The sequence below is a fragment of the Fundulus heteroclitus genome, chromosome 8 (genome assembly GCF_011125445.2).
Source record: "Fundulus heteroclitus isolate FHET01 chromosome 8, MU-UCD_Fhet_4.1, whole genome shotgun sequence".
Classification (NCBI taxonomy): domain Eukaryota; kingdom Metazoa; phylum Chordata; class Actinopteri; order Cyprinodontiformes; family Fundulidae; genus Fundulus; species Fundulus heteroclitus.
Window position 1 is genome coordinate 29,522,334 of NC_046368.1, and position 15,203 is coordinate 29,537,536.

The following is a 15,203-nucleotide window of genomic DNA, read 5'->3' on the forward strand; positions in this document are numbered from 1 at the left end:
AGTCAGCAGGGTTTCATACCCCCTTCAGTCATATGAGGCACAGTTATTGATCCCAGCCCACTGACAGCCATATTAATGCGGGTCCCTCAAGGCTTCAAGACCACCATTAACCAAGCTGTAGTTATGTCCTTCTGTTTGCTGTTAGCTTGTATCGATTGCTCTCAGGTGGAAAGAGATACATCAGCATCACAAAATGTAGAGAGGAGGGTGTAAAGACACACCTGGAAACCTAAACCCAAAGCATGCACGTCATGGACGTTTTTGTTTCCGTCCTATTCTTTCCTTTGCCTCCATCTGACAAAAATTGATTTTGTGTTTGCATAGTTTACCAGTTTATATCCTAAAAAATTTGTAAATTGATGGATGCAAGACAAGAAACATGAAATCTTAGTTTTTCTGAAGGATTGCAAAATGCTGTCATTACTCTGCCTCTCTAGGAAACAAAAACAAAGCACGCATTTCCAACAAACAAAAGCAGTGGAAATGCTACCTTAAATTTACTGACCGCTCCCTGCCAGTATGCACACATAATAGCTGAATGATCAAGGAAGTTCCCCTAAGAAAAACTAGTTTCATTTAAAATACGGTAGAACTTGCTTGGAAAGAAAATAGTTCAGAGAAATTTTACACATATGAGCCGAAGTTTCCCAAAAGAGTCAGACTTGGAAAGCGAAACTCACATTAAAGGTATATTTGCAAAACAGTACCAGTATGTCTTTTTATATGTGAACATCCAATCTAAGCCCTTCTTTCCATTTTACTGCTGACAATACCCCCGATGTTGAGTGGGATGTAAGGATGTGTCTTTATTTGGGGGTGAGTCTTTTTATCTACTGCTGTTTTCAGTGGGGTGTAATTTACACAAATATCAGAGGTCAGCACAAAATTCTGTTTTAGGGTCACAGTTTATTTTGGTTCAGTATGAAACATGAAAAGGTTTCTACTGAGTTATTTAAAGGAAATACTAACTCTCACAGAAACAGACAAAAAAGCCCTTAATAAGTAACTGGCCTCTAAGGTAGAATAGCAAGGAGGTATTTCTCTAGAATACATTTTGTCAGACTTCACTTGTGGACTTCAGAATATCTAGAAGTAGAATGGAAGGAAGAACTTTCCGTTACTCCTCTCCTCTGAAACCAGAGCCCAGTTTTTGTCCATGAGTCTGTCTACTTTTAAGGCATAACATTTCCTTTTTGACAAAAGCTATAGTTAGGGTGGCATTTATTATTGTGAGATCTCACTCTGGAACATAACCTGTTCTTACTTTTCATTTAAGCACCATTTGTGCTATTAATAATGGCAGCCATTTACTTTGTTCTCCCTTTTAATTTATGCTCTGATGGCTGGGAGTTCTGCTGGATGTTTTATTCCCTTTATAAATAACTCATTCAGTTAAATATCCTAGGAATACAACTTTTCACTACCTGAAATTTTTCATCCAGCTGAATCCAGTACGGTTTTGTTAATTTATTAAAATGGACTGTGTTTTTATGAATCTGAAACTGTGTGACTTGATTATTATGGAATGGACTATTTGAAAATATTTAGACAGAACTAAATTGTACATAACTGAAAATAATTTTGACCTGTTTGTCTTGTAAAATGTCTTGATATTGTGGCAGACCACTAGGAGGCTGTACTCACACCCAGATACCAGAAAGTTAACCTTTTCAAAAATATGTTTGTTTTTTTTGCATGTTTTCTGTGGTTGTAAGCCAGTCTTGTGTTGGGGGTTAAATACAGAAACAAATTTTATCAAGATCCCGTGTCGTCTTCCTTTTATCCTCCACAATATGACTTTTATTATGGATTGGAGCTAAGTTAACTAAACTAAACCTTTTTTTGAAAAATCATATTCTATATATAATAACAAAGACCTTTCAGTCTAATAGACTATTGCAACATCCAAAATAAAAATTATTTAATTGATTTATTAGATGCAGAGAAGGCTTTTAATGGTGCTAATTGGAAATTTCTATTTGCTACCTTTGTCGTGGGTCAGATTATCATAGAGCTCACCCAGTGATTTGTGAGAAAAAAAAATCACTGGATTTCTCAGAGATCCGGGGTCCTGGATCAAAATGTGCTTCTGTGCTTTTTTGTGTCTCTGCTCTGTCTTCTGTAACCCCAGTCGGTCGAAGCAGATGACCGTACACACTGAGCCTGGTTCTGCTGGAGGTTTTTCCTTCCTGTTAAAGGGGAGTTTTCCTCTCCACTGTTGCTTCATGCTTGCTCAGTATGAGGGATTGCTGCAAAGCCATGGACAATGCAGATGACTGTCCACTGTAGCTCTACACTCTTTCATGAGGAGTGAATGCTGCTTGTTAATACTCAATGCAATCTGCTGAGTTTCCTTAGACAGGAAACTTTTTGACCTATCTGTCTGTGTGATTAGATGGAAATTGACTTTGTAAAGTGCCTTGAGATGACGCGTGTTGTGAATTGGCGCTATATAAATAAAATGTAATTTAATTTATTTGAATTAAAAGTGTGTAAAGTAGTTATAAAACCTCTAAACAATAAAAGTCACAACAAAGGTATTAGAGCATCAATAACCCCTTAAGATAATTGCTATTTTGTGACTAATTGGTCTCTAACAACAAACCATGACAGATTCTAAAATAAAAATGTTATAAGTGCCAATTAGGGAAGCAAAAGTCAATTTAATGACTAAAACCCCTGAACAATAATTGTCATGTACAGAGTGTTTTAAAAGTACTTATACTATACTATAATAAGGGTGCTTTTTATTTTTATTTGCAAACCACATGAACTGGTAAAATACAAAAGTTACTGAATTCAAATCAGAAACAACAATTCAGTTACACTCACAGTCAATCAGAAAATGGAGCATGGGTTTCCCGAATGTGCCAAATGCTTTATGTCATGTTAGTGTTTTTTAGAGAACCAAAATGGCAACAGCACATTAACAGATGCATGAGAGAGTGCATCTGTTATTCTCAGCCCAGAATTTTTTAGATTTTGGGATTGTATTGAGAATTTCTTTCTCAGCACTGTAGAAATGGTCACAGAACCACTGTTCAGCCTGAAGCATGTAAAATGCCCATCCATCCATCCATCCATCCATCCATCCATTCATCCATCCATCCATCCATCCATCCATCCATCCATCTTCTTACTCGCTTAATCCCTCATGGGGTTTTTTGAATACATTTTATATGCAATATTAAAGGGCTGCACGCTTAAAAGCGTCTCTGCGCTCGGACTGATTTTCTCCTTGCGCGAAGGAAAATGTGTTTTGACAGGTTGGGCGGAGACAAACCTCTTCTGTAAACCTCCTCCTGATTGGGCCTTGCAGACACGATCACACAGGAAGTAGTGTCAGGAAGCCTTTGACTGACAGCTCGTCATCCATAAGGGAAGACGACGGCTGGAGGCGGGACAATGGCGGAGGCTTCTCCAATGTTTGCGGTACGTAGAGTAAGTGAAATTTACAACCGTTCTTGCCCCCAAAAAAGCACAATTATTCCTCATAGAGTAGTGCTATCTTTGCATAAACAGCTGTAGAATGACTATTTGATCGAATTGTTCAGAGATATATAGTTAGCAGTTACAATGTTTCGGCACGAGAGAAAAATGTTGACTGCTGTCTGGTAGCCTTTGCTACTGCGGCGCTTCAGTGATGATGCTAACCGATGCTAATGTAACAGGTTAATAATATGACTTAGATTAAGCTTCAAATTCCACCAAATAAGGTATTAATGTTACATAAGCAGGTTTTGTTGTGTTAGTAGCTATTATATAAGAGCAATGACTATGTCCTGCTGCATTTGAACGCACCTCAAGCAGGCAGGCACGTAGCCCCACGCACACAAGGGGTGGGTTAATGCTGCTTTCGGCTGTTAGAGGTAAGACGCACAAACTTTGGGTTCTGGTATAAAAACATTTTTCTTGCTTGATTTACAGTTTATAGGTGATATATTCTTACCTCTAATTAAACGAGAATATGCATTTTGATTATCTACTGAGTGTTAAATGGCAGATGTGAGTCGAAGTCAGTGTGTTGTTTGAATGTACAATAAGCTAACTTGCATTGTTGTTTTATAGTGGAGATATGGTTAGCTTAGCAGATTTTTGTATTAATTAGTCTTTATTTTGCACGTTATTTTCTTGTTCAGGAACGTATTTTGGACCAAATTGTACAATTACTCATTGCACTCTGTCTTCTTCAAACAGGTACAGGTTAATTAATGTAATCTATGTTGGTTATATCTATGTTTATGTTCTTTAAACAGAGAGATTAAATGTTGTCAACCCAGATCCAGCCTCTGTCCTTTTTCGAGCCACATGCAAACAGAACACAACGCAGGGTGAACCAGTTACACTAACTCTGATGTTAACTTGTATTTCAATGTTTGTAGTGTTTTTCACGGCTTAAATTATTCTCTCTCTTTCTCTGATTGTTTGTGCATGTGTGTGGTTCATTTTGGCATTGCAGTATTGGCATTCACCCCTTGACGATAAGTAATGGAAAGAGATACGTCAGCAACATTCGAGGATTTGCATTTAAGTGACAGCAAACGTCTTAGTTTTATTAAACTAATGAGATGACACTCAAACTTACAGTGCTAAGGTAAAATGCTAATTCTATGTAATGTAATGGTCAGAAGTTGTATTTACCCAGTTCCCATTCTAAAAGTATGTTAAACACAATGTGAAGTCGTAGATAAACTTGGAAACCCGGGTTAGACGCACCACCATCCACTTATCCCAATACAGATGGTAGCCTAGCTGACATATCTGCATAAACTAATAAAACAAAAATTTTAACTCATATGTTTTATTAAGTAGACATACATCAGTGGGACATTTTATCTTTTGCAGCTTCTACCTGTAGACTAATGTAGTAAATTGTTTATTTAATCAATAATGGGATATTCTCAGGTTTTGATGCTAAAAATAGGAGAAGAAGCTAACTTGGTTAAATGTGTTCTGGTCCAAATCTATCATATTTAGAATCTTCACTTTAAGTTACACAGACATACATGATGCAAATAGTTTGCCTGAGTTTTATGCTATATAATTTCCTAGTCATGCTATTGGATCTTTAGTGAATGCGCTGCAGGGTCAGAGCTGACCAAGGGGTAGAGAATGTGAAAATGGCCCAATACATGTTCACAGTGTGTGAAAAACAGATCAAGGAAGTTTCATCTCTGGAAAAAGTGTCCACAATCAAAGGTTTCACGCTTCTGCATGTCTTTCAGAACCTGTGTGGCCTCAAAACACTACAGCCCACTGCACAACCTAGAGACTGATCACCTTCTTCATATTTCCTCCAGGGCTTAGTTTCATGATTGGGAAGAAGGGAAGGGTTTGCCCTTTATTTTTTCTGGTTTGTTTTGCATATGTTATAATGAAGTGCAAACATCTTACGTAGAATATTATTCAACAGTACTTACTGGAATATCACACTTGTAAAACCATCAAAGAATAATGAAGGAAAGTGTATGAACTTTCCCCATTAAAAAAAACTAATTAATATTTCCTCTCCTTTACAGAGGACCTTTTTGGAGTTCAGAGCAGCTCTGGCATACCGAAATGATGCTTTACCCGATGGATCAGCCAGAGAATCTTGAGGTTTTCGCCTCATTTTGTAAAATACCATGTTTGAGCTTTTATGATCATCAAATAAGTGTAATTGAAGTACAGAAAATGTTATTTACATTGCAGACCAAAAATTCAAAAAAATGGCCTATACAGCTGTAATATAAATTCATAAATGGCAAGTGTAATATTAAGATATATCATCATAGTAATGATAGTGACTGTATCACAGTCAGTATCATAGTACTAGTGAGTGTAAAAGTCAGACACCTTTTTTATATTTAACATGCAGTACTGAGTTTTTTCAATATGCACTGTTAATAAGAAACAAATAACACAAGCAATCACAAATGTACCATTATTTAGTTAGCTGTTTTATCTTTCTGTTTATGTAATATAAAGTAAAAACAAAGTATTAACACTTATGGATGACGAGCTGTCAGTCAAAAGCTTCCTGACACTACTTCCTGTGTGATCGTGTCTGCAAGGCCCAATCAGGAGGAGGCTTACAGAAGAGGTTTGTCTCCGCCCAACCTGTCAAAACACATTCTCTTTCGCGCGAGGAGAAAATCAGTACGAGGGCAGAGAGGCTTTCGAGCGCGCAGCCGTCCTCCAGCGTGCCCGCTGGATAGAAAATCATGCACGGTGAGATCCACAGCGCTCGTGGGAGGAGCTGGTGCGCGCGGAAAGCGATTTTCTCCTCTCCAAGCGGAAGTTTCTCGCGCGGTGGTAGATAAACCATGCGCAGAAGTAGTTTAACATACATGCGAGTATGTTTATTTTGCTCGCAGGAATTTTTTAATAAATGTGACGCCATAAATAACAACTACAGAAGCCGTGTCATAAACATGACGTCATCATGTCTTCCAGTATTAGCTACTGCTAATAGCTAATAGCTACAGTCATCGTGTGAAATGTTTTGTTTTGGCATTGTTGCCAAGTCCGCTAGATTTTTTTCTTAAAGTCGCTTGTAAATTCAAAGAGTCGCAGATTTTTGGACAAATTTCTGAACATGCAGTCGCTTATTTGGGGTCTAATATAAGCGACTATAACCACCAGTAAAGAGACCTGCTTCTGCTTTTGCACTACAGACGGTGAACGGGCCGGCTAATATCCCTCCGCATACACACATATCTCTGTTTGTCCCTCTTCCTCTCAGGGAGAAAACCCTTATTATTATCCTTAGTTGTCACTTTATACATTTTGTATTAAATACTCTACATTCTTCTGTGATGGTATTAAGGCATTGGTTTATATTACTCTTTGCAGGTGTAGAAGCAGACTCAGAGGATGTTATATTGCTCTCTCCCTTTCCTCTCCTCTTTCTCTTTCACCATTTCTTCCTTTTAGCATCTTGTCTCATCTGTTTCTCTCCTTTTTATCTCCACTACCTTCCCCTTTCTGTGTCAATTTAACATGAAATAGTCCCAGCATAAAATCTAATAAAGCTTCTCGCATATATAAATCAAGCAGAGCACTATGGCGAAAGCAGTAAGGCTCCACTTGAGAAAGTAGAATCTGTTGGGCTCTCTCTGGCATTAACACAACAAGTCTTAATGCTACATTGCCAGACAGGACACACACAAAAAAAAGATAGAAAAAAAAATAGACAACGCCAGTTTGTGAATCCACTCCTTCATTTATGGTTTTATAATACACACCTCACCAGGCAGGGGTCCATAAAAACAATAACTGACAGAGATTGACAGCTGTTTGCCTGTTATTTCCTGATAGCCAGGTGTAGGTGGTGCCCTGACTTGGTCATTTTTATTAAAATACTAACTTCATTAACAATTTCTCCTGGCACTTATTAGTAGCTATTCATAGCCAAGCCAAACCTATAATTACACAACAAACAAAAAATGAAAAATGCTCTTAATGAAAGCACTTGCAAGTACAGGGGTCTTTTTCTGTTTTGTGATCTCTTCAGAATCAGAGCTAGCGGGCACTAAAAGGAAAATTAAATACAAAAAAATGGAAACTCATCAGAAATGAAACAGGCGGCTTAACTGAATTTCTTTGAAGATAACATCTGTGAATTTATCTGGCCAACACACTCACACGCATACACAGTCATCCTATGGGGACTTGGTTGGTGTCTCCCTCAGATACAGTAGGTGACTCTTCACAGTGCGACTACATAAACACACTTAGGCCCTTAGGACAGCATGCGTAACACTAGTACACACATACACCCACGCAACCACTGACACAAGCTGCCTGGTAAAGATCTTTCTAAAGAAATAAGGTTTGATAATGTTGGTCCATAACTCATACGAATGACAAAAAAACCTTAACCTCAATTCTCCCATATCATGGTGACACGTTGTTGGAAAATGAAGTTCTGAGGCTCTCGAACTATTCATCTGTGAGTGTAAGCCTGTAAGACCATAAATTATGAGTTATTTGTTTGCAAATTTACCAACAGCTCAAGAATTAATACCCTGGTTCTTAGAGCCAGAGAGGTTTTCTAATGACTTTAGTGTTGAAAATAACAGGGTTAGGGCCAGTCATTTTTCTAATATTGTTAAAGCGATCTTGGATGAATACAGGCATAAACTGTGAAAACATTTACCTAGAAACACTTCTGAGATATATATATATATATATATATATATATATATATATATATATATATATATATATATATATATATATATATATATGACTGTATTTAATTTATGGCATTTTAAGTGTCTCGTAAAATTGTTTTTCCTAATTATTGACTGAAGATGCGGTTTGTAGGCGCTCTGTTTTATTATCATATCACAGAACAAACAATTTAAATCAAAGGTAAATCCATTTGTACAAGGTTCATAACAAAGGGTAAATGAACTGAAAGCATATGGCACTACTTTAGTCACACCTTAAAGCACTTTTTCATGAGAGCCACATTCATCGGGCGGCACTCACAACATCTCACACTGATACACAGTTCAGTAGGAAATTTGGGGATGGTGTCTTTCCTTGCCCAGCAAGCATACTACATGTGGCAGGGAATGGAAGGGGAATCAAACCCACAACCCTTTCACAGCAGTAAAACTACTCTTCCCACTGATCCACAGTCACTCCTGCATTGCAGTGACGCAACATGATCAACGTGTCATCTCTGAGAGCTGCTTTTGTTAGAAAGCAGCCAACGGGCATCAGACCAATCAGGCCCGTGTAAGAGATGCAGCAGACTGGAAACTGGCTGGCAATAAATCCAATTAAACTTTTCCTTTTTACATCGGTTAAGATGAACGAGGTTTTATTACTTGCTAGAATAATGACAGAGGATATTAACTTTCTTTAAATTCAGCAAAAAGTTTCCCAACATTTCGGTTAAATTGAGGCACATCTGTAGATTTATTTTGAGGCAAAACCTTGAACGCATTGCCTTCCTTTTAACAAGCTTCAGTCCACAGTCAAGAGTTCTCTTCCTGATATTTTGGCTGATGTCACACAGTGAAATAGGTCTCGTACCAATAGGGACTTAAAGGTCACTCAGAGAGGAAGAAGCCATTAGCCCAGTGATGTCCAGAGTGTGGCCCTGGGGCCATTTGTGGCCCCTTGATTGATTTTGTGCGGTCCCCCAACTGCAATTTAAGGTTGATTTTGCCCACCACCAGTACAGGTGGTGGGTGCAGATGGAGACTTTTCATTTTTAGTTAGGGCAAAATCATTAAACACAAGTTAAAATCTTATATTTGAAAATGTCAGGCTCAACACAAAGCACTTGTCTTCTCATAACCACACATTGTACATTCTCTTTAGTTTCATAGTAATTAGGATCATATTTATTCAACGACTTTTACTCAAATGCAAACATTGGTGCACCAAAATCTATTTTTAATGAATTTATTAAAATTGGCCAAAATAAAACAAAGACTGACCCTCTTCTTAGTGCGGAGAATAGACAAATGGTAAATGGCTTGTACTTGTATAGCCCTTTATCAAGTCTGACCACCCCAAAGCGCTTTACACTACAGTCAGTCATTCACCCATTCACGCACACATTCACACTCTGAAGGTGGTGAGCTATGCTAGTAGCAGACTGACAGAGGTGAGGCTGCCAAACATTGGTGCTACCGGGCCCTCTGACCACCACCAGCAGGCAATTTGTGTGAAGTGTCTTGCCCAAGGACACAAAAACTGAGACGGTTGGAGTTACAGGATGATCCCTAACTTTTGCGCCCCCGTGGCCCCAAGAAAAGACAAGTGTTTGTTAATTTTCTTTTTTTTTTTCAATCAAGTCCAAAAGATTTTGCAAACTACATGACTGTCTTTTAAAAAGTCAAATGTGCAAAACCCTGGATCTACAGAAAATCTGACTAGTTTAATTAAAATATTGCACGCTCCTATTTTGTGCAGCAGGTAAGCAATAAATTCACAATACAATTTTTGGGTAATTTTAGCTTTTTCAATCATCACTTTTTGGCCTTGATTTTGGCCATAATCCATAATGAGGAAAGAACATTATGTGGACATACTGAAGCAATATTTTAAGTTTAAGTTTGGGCACCAATCAGTCTTCCAGGGGCCTCGTGTATAAAGCGTGCATACGCACAAAAAACCTGCAGCACAATATTAAATGCACAAGTCTGGACGCATAAAAATAACATTTTCTGAAAGTGTGCAGTAATTTTGTGCAGCAGCCACACAAACTTTTTCAATCATTTTCAGTTCTTCTTTTTCACATCAAAATCATTCGGCTGTGGTCTAAATAAAGTGGAACTGCAAAGCTTAGGTCTAAATTCATTAATCAAAGCCCTTTTTAACCCCAGTTGTGAGGTGTGTCTGAGAGCAACTCGTGCACGTCACACCCCGTCCCCCGTCGAGGTCGCAGAGCATTCAACTTCACCCCGTTCTTTCATTTTTGGAGTATGCTGGAGGACGGTGTAATGAACAACCAATCATTTTGACTTCTCAACTTGCACCTTCAGCATCTTTCAACTTGGACTTCAAAATCGCTCTAAAAAATAAAAATGGCAGAATCACGAGACTGGTAAACTGGTAGCCATGGTAAGCCACAGTATAAAGATATCCACACAGGCTAAATTCAAATTTTCTCTCTGTACACAACAAAATGTATTTAAGGGCTAAAATGGTGGATTTTGCATGATATGTTCCATTTAAAGGGCCACCGAGAGTGCCTTACAGCCCTGCCTGAAAACTAAATTCAAAATCAGACTAAATGCAATGAAATAAAATGAGCATTATTTGAAAAGAACTGAATTAGCAGTGCTGCCAGGCACAAAGCAGTCAGTTCCAGCCAGGACCACCTTCTTCCATCTGACTGTGCTTCCCACTCTCGTCTTCATTGTGAATCTGTTTATGGGCACTCTGCTACAAGTGTAGACAATAATCACGCCTGGTGTGATAAAATAATGTTCTTTTTTTTATGAACTGTCCTCACAGTAAGCCACCAACACTAAACATGGTGTGTGGTATATGTCAAAACGTTGACATGTGCCACTTGGAAAGACTGAGGCACAGCAGCTGATATCCAGTGATTTTCCATGGTGTGCTTTTTTAATATATAATGGATCATTATGTTTTTTTTATTTTATTTATTTATTATGATGTAATTGTAATGTTTGTGGTGTGGACCCCAGGGAAAATAGTCTCTACTAACGTACAGACTAATGAGGATCCTTAAATAAACAAATAACCAAATATAATCAAGGGTTGCAGGTCAGATTACATCTCACTCAACATTTTACCAACATGTCTACTGAACATTACACCTCCACAAAGCGACTAAGAGCAACTCATAGGAATGTGTGTTATTGCAGTGTTATTAGATCACCACATTTGCATCTCAAAGCAACATGCAGCGGATCATCTGACACAATGATTTCACCATATAAATCTGACATGCAGCTGTCAGACAATGGTGCCAAATTTTGTCGTCTTCCCTCGGATTTTAGTGCAAATCACATTTTCAGACATGAGCCAAGAGAGATCTCTCTGGATGTATTTTCATCGTGGCAGTATGACTGTTACAGTATAGAAAACCGGATCCAGCACAAGTTCATTTTTTATTTTCATTTCTTACTGATATGTTTACCTTTAAGATCCAATCTGTTCTTTTTTTTCTTTTCTTTTTTTTTTTTTACATCAGATCATGAGCAACGCAATAAGTTTTTAGCCAATCTCCATCTCGATTGACTCAGATTTCTGTAACCCTCAACTCAAACCCTCTTTGTGGAGAGACTCAGAAGTTCAACTGAGACATATCCAGAGGTGACACGGAGACCTTTCTTTCTGCCTCCTGCAATAAATTGCACAGCCACAAATTCCCAGTCACGACCTATTAAACACTAACCAACTGATAAAATCCGCAGTTGTCTGCGCGGCGGCTGAACTTTGCCCACGTTTGCATTTTCGGGTTGTAAAATCAGCCTATTGAGGGTGAGAACTTTCCCTCCGCCAGGCACTCCCGGTCTGTGAGCCTGTCGTTCAGCCGCCGCCGCGCTGCTGCTGCTGCTGTGTCGGTCAGTGATGGAGCGTCTGGCGGCTGGAGCGTCTGCAAACAGCCGGGAGAAGCCGCAGTCTGCGCCTCTTTTCACGGGAACAGCGAGACGAGACAGACAGGACAGGACAGGACAGCGGATGGAGGAAGGAAGGAGGGAGAGGGACTCACCGGTTCCTGCCGTCAGGTTGGGTCTGGCTCTGCTCTCTGCGCGGATCCAGGAGAGACAATATAAACTGCGTACGTGTGTGCGCGTGCACGTGCAGGAGCCGCCGTGCAGTTTGTTTGGGGAGGAGGGGGGGGGGGGGGGGGGGGTGGTGGAGGCTGAGGGGTCCAACCAGGTTAGATCCTCTGAGAGCGGTTCGGAATTGGACCGATTAGGTTCCAGGACTGGTCTCAGGATCTCGCAAATACTGAGGTAACAAAACGTTCCCGCCCAACCTCTGAGTAGATCCGTACCAGACAGGTGCTTCCCAATAGATTGGATCATAAACTGAAATCTGATTCCTATCATTCATTTATTTCAAAAAGTGAAACTCGCTACACAGCGTGATACGTTCCAATAACTCCATTTGCCCATCTTGATTGGCCAATGAAAACCCTGAATTTGGTTTAGCAGAAAATTATAATATTTCACAAGGAGCATTTTTTTTTTGTATTATATAAGATTTATTTTTTGTCCTACAAAATCGTTGTATTTTTTATTTTATTTTTTAATATGTCTTATCTGGTTGTGTAGCACCAGGAATTGCTGTACTAATGCCAAAGAGAGTCCAACAGATTTTACTTTTACAAGTCAAGCGTTACTGCTTTCTCCATAGTGCTCCACTTGATTTATGTATGCAAAAAGGTTTTTTATTAGATATTATCCTGGGACTAATTTACGTTCAATGGGCCCAGAAATGGGTAGATAGAAGAGAAGGAAAGGAATAGAAAAAGATGAGACAAGATGCTTAAAGGGGAGAAAAGGTGACAAAAATAGAGAGGAAAAAGAAAGTATCCTCTGAGTCTGCTTCTTCACCTGCAAATAGAGATATAAAAAGAATAGCAAAACCAACTGATAAAGTATTACAGGTACAATCAACCAACGCCTTGATACCATCACTGAAAAATATACAGTATCAATGAATACAACATGTATGAAGTGACAGGTAACGATAATAATAGGGATTTTCTGTATAGAAGTGAATCTGTAAGTACCTGAAACCAAGCACCTAGAATAGAATTCAATTTATTGTCATTGCATTGTCACAAGTACAGAGCAACAAAATGTGGTTTCTCTGCTTTTAACCCATCCCCTAGGGGAGCAGTGGGCTGCTATGTGCGGTAGTTTCCTGGCAGATCGTGTCATCGGGTTAATTAATACAAGTTAATTCCCAAAGAAGCTGGCTGTTTACAGGGAGCTGTATATTGGAAAGTTGAGTGGAAGACAAAAGTTTAATATAAAGGGTGCATAGAACAGGAATAACTATGAGGTGAACGAAAGATGAATGACTACAGTCTGGAGAGGTTTGAGAAGCAAAGGCCGCTGAATAGTTTGAGGCAGATTCACAAGGACTGCAGCTACAGTCAGAGGTTCAAGAGCCACACAGATCTATCCAGGACATGGACTACAACATTCCTCAGGTTAAGCCACTCTTGAATCAGAATTTTTTTTTGCCTGTGCTAAAGGAAGAGTGGATAGTCATACAACCCTATTAGTCTGTGATCCAGTGTGACGTTTCCACAGTTAGTGATGCAACAACACATGAAGCTCTCTGTGTCACTTGTCAATGTTAAGGTCAGAGATCATGATAGAACCATAAGAATGACAGACTATGCAGAAATGACCTCCTTAGGAGAATCCTAAGGCCAAAATCAGTGGTGAACTAAAAGAACACAAACACCTGCTTCTCATTCCCCAAAGCCCACCATGATGATCTCAAACGGTTTTGGTAAATTATTCTGTCGACGAGTCACAAGTAGACCTTCCTGGAATGCGTGTGTCTCAATACATCTGGTGTAGAAATAGCACAACGTTTCAGAAAATAATTTCAGTCATGCTATCTAAGTAAAAGCATGTTCATATTCGGTAAGTTAGAATTTGTGTTCTGATGAGGCTCGTTTGTCAGATTAAAAGTACCTTTTGATACTACAAATATTAACGTTCATGGAGCCCACATTTCTGTATTAAACATGCTTTTTATTGTTCTGATGTAATATGTTTATCTTAAATGTCATGTTTTCCTCAGCTGTAGAAAGGCAATCATCATAAATAATAGAAACAAAGACTTAAAACCATCAGTCTGTTTTGAGTTAATGTGTACAATTTGTTTCACTCAGTGATGAAGTTACTGATGTTTCATTAACATTTTGATTTATTGAATATCACTTTATTGTGCACAGACTTTCAGTTCTCTAATTGATTCTATGTCCATTTATAGTCATCTATAGGCATTTCCTCTCCACCACCTAAAAATAGTACCACAGTGAGCAACAAAGATGCACCAGCCCTGCCTTGAAGGTGCTGTTTATTTTCCAAGTCCACTTTTTGTGATGTCAATAAGAAGGCAAAATCAGGGGCAGATTGGGACTGTGTACTTTAGGCATGCGGTTAGGTCTTAAGATATGTTTAGCCAAGTTCCATAGACAGCTGGACAGTGCAAGAGAGCATGTAGCTAGTCATCAGGTAAACCTGCCATGCTGTTTGGACATGTTTTGGTAATTGGAAAACCTATTTGGAACATAATTTGTCATGTGTAGTGTGTCATATGAGGTATTATGACCTCCAACGACTGGAGGATTTTTTTTTCAGTTAATGGAGGCTGGAGAAGCAAACAGTGGAACAATTATGGGGATAAATAATAATAACAGGGATAAATCTGATTTGTCAGCTGTAATATTTTCTTATTGAAGTCAGAAATGTAGAATTAAAAGTTTTGTCTCATGTTTTGTTGTTATGTAGTTGAGCAGTATTTGCGCGTCTCCTGACAAAACAACCATTTTCCCTTTATTTTTGATAATAATAATAATTTATACTATCTTTAATAAAAGAAAAAAAAAGGTAAATAGCAGAAGTTCTCCATTAAAAACGGTTTTGTGCGTTTTGGGATTATGTGACGGCCGTTTCTGGCTCGCATTCAGAAATTGAAATTTTGCTTAGAACTTCATGTTTCTCTTAAGGCAGCTTGTTGTAAGTTTT

The 15,203-nt window shown here is 38.7% G+C and overlaps 1 protein-coding gene across 2 annotated transcripts in view; it reads right to left on the minus strand.

The window, feature by feature from the left end:
• Positions 1-12,289, minus strand: part of npy8ar (neuropeptide Y receptor Y8a) — an 86,172-nt gene extending 73,883 nt beyond the window's left edge. For both annotated transcript variants that reach the window (XM_036140539.1, XM_036140538.1), the window contains exon 1: positions 12,194-12,289. The gene's annotated coding sequence lies outside the window, so the exon portion shown is untranslated. The remainder of the gene's footprint in view (positions 1-12,193) is intronic.
• Positions 12,290-15,203: the final 2,914 nt, after the last annotated feature.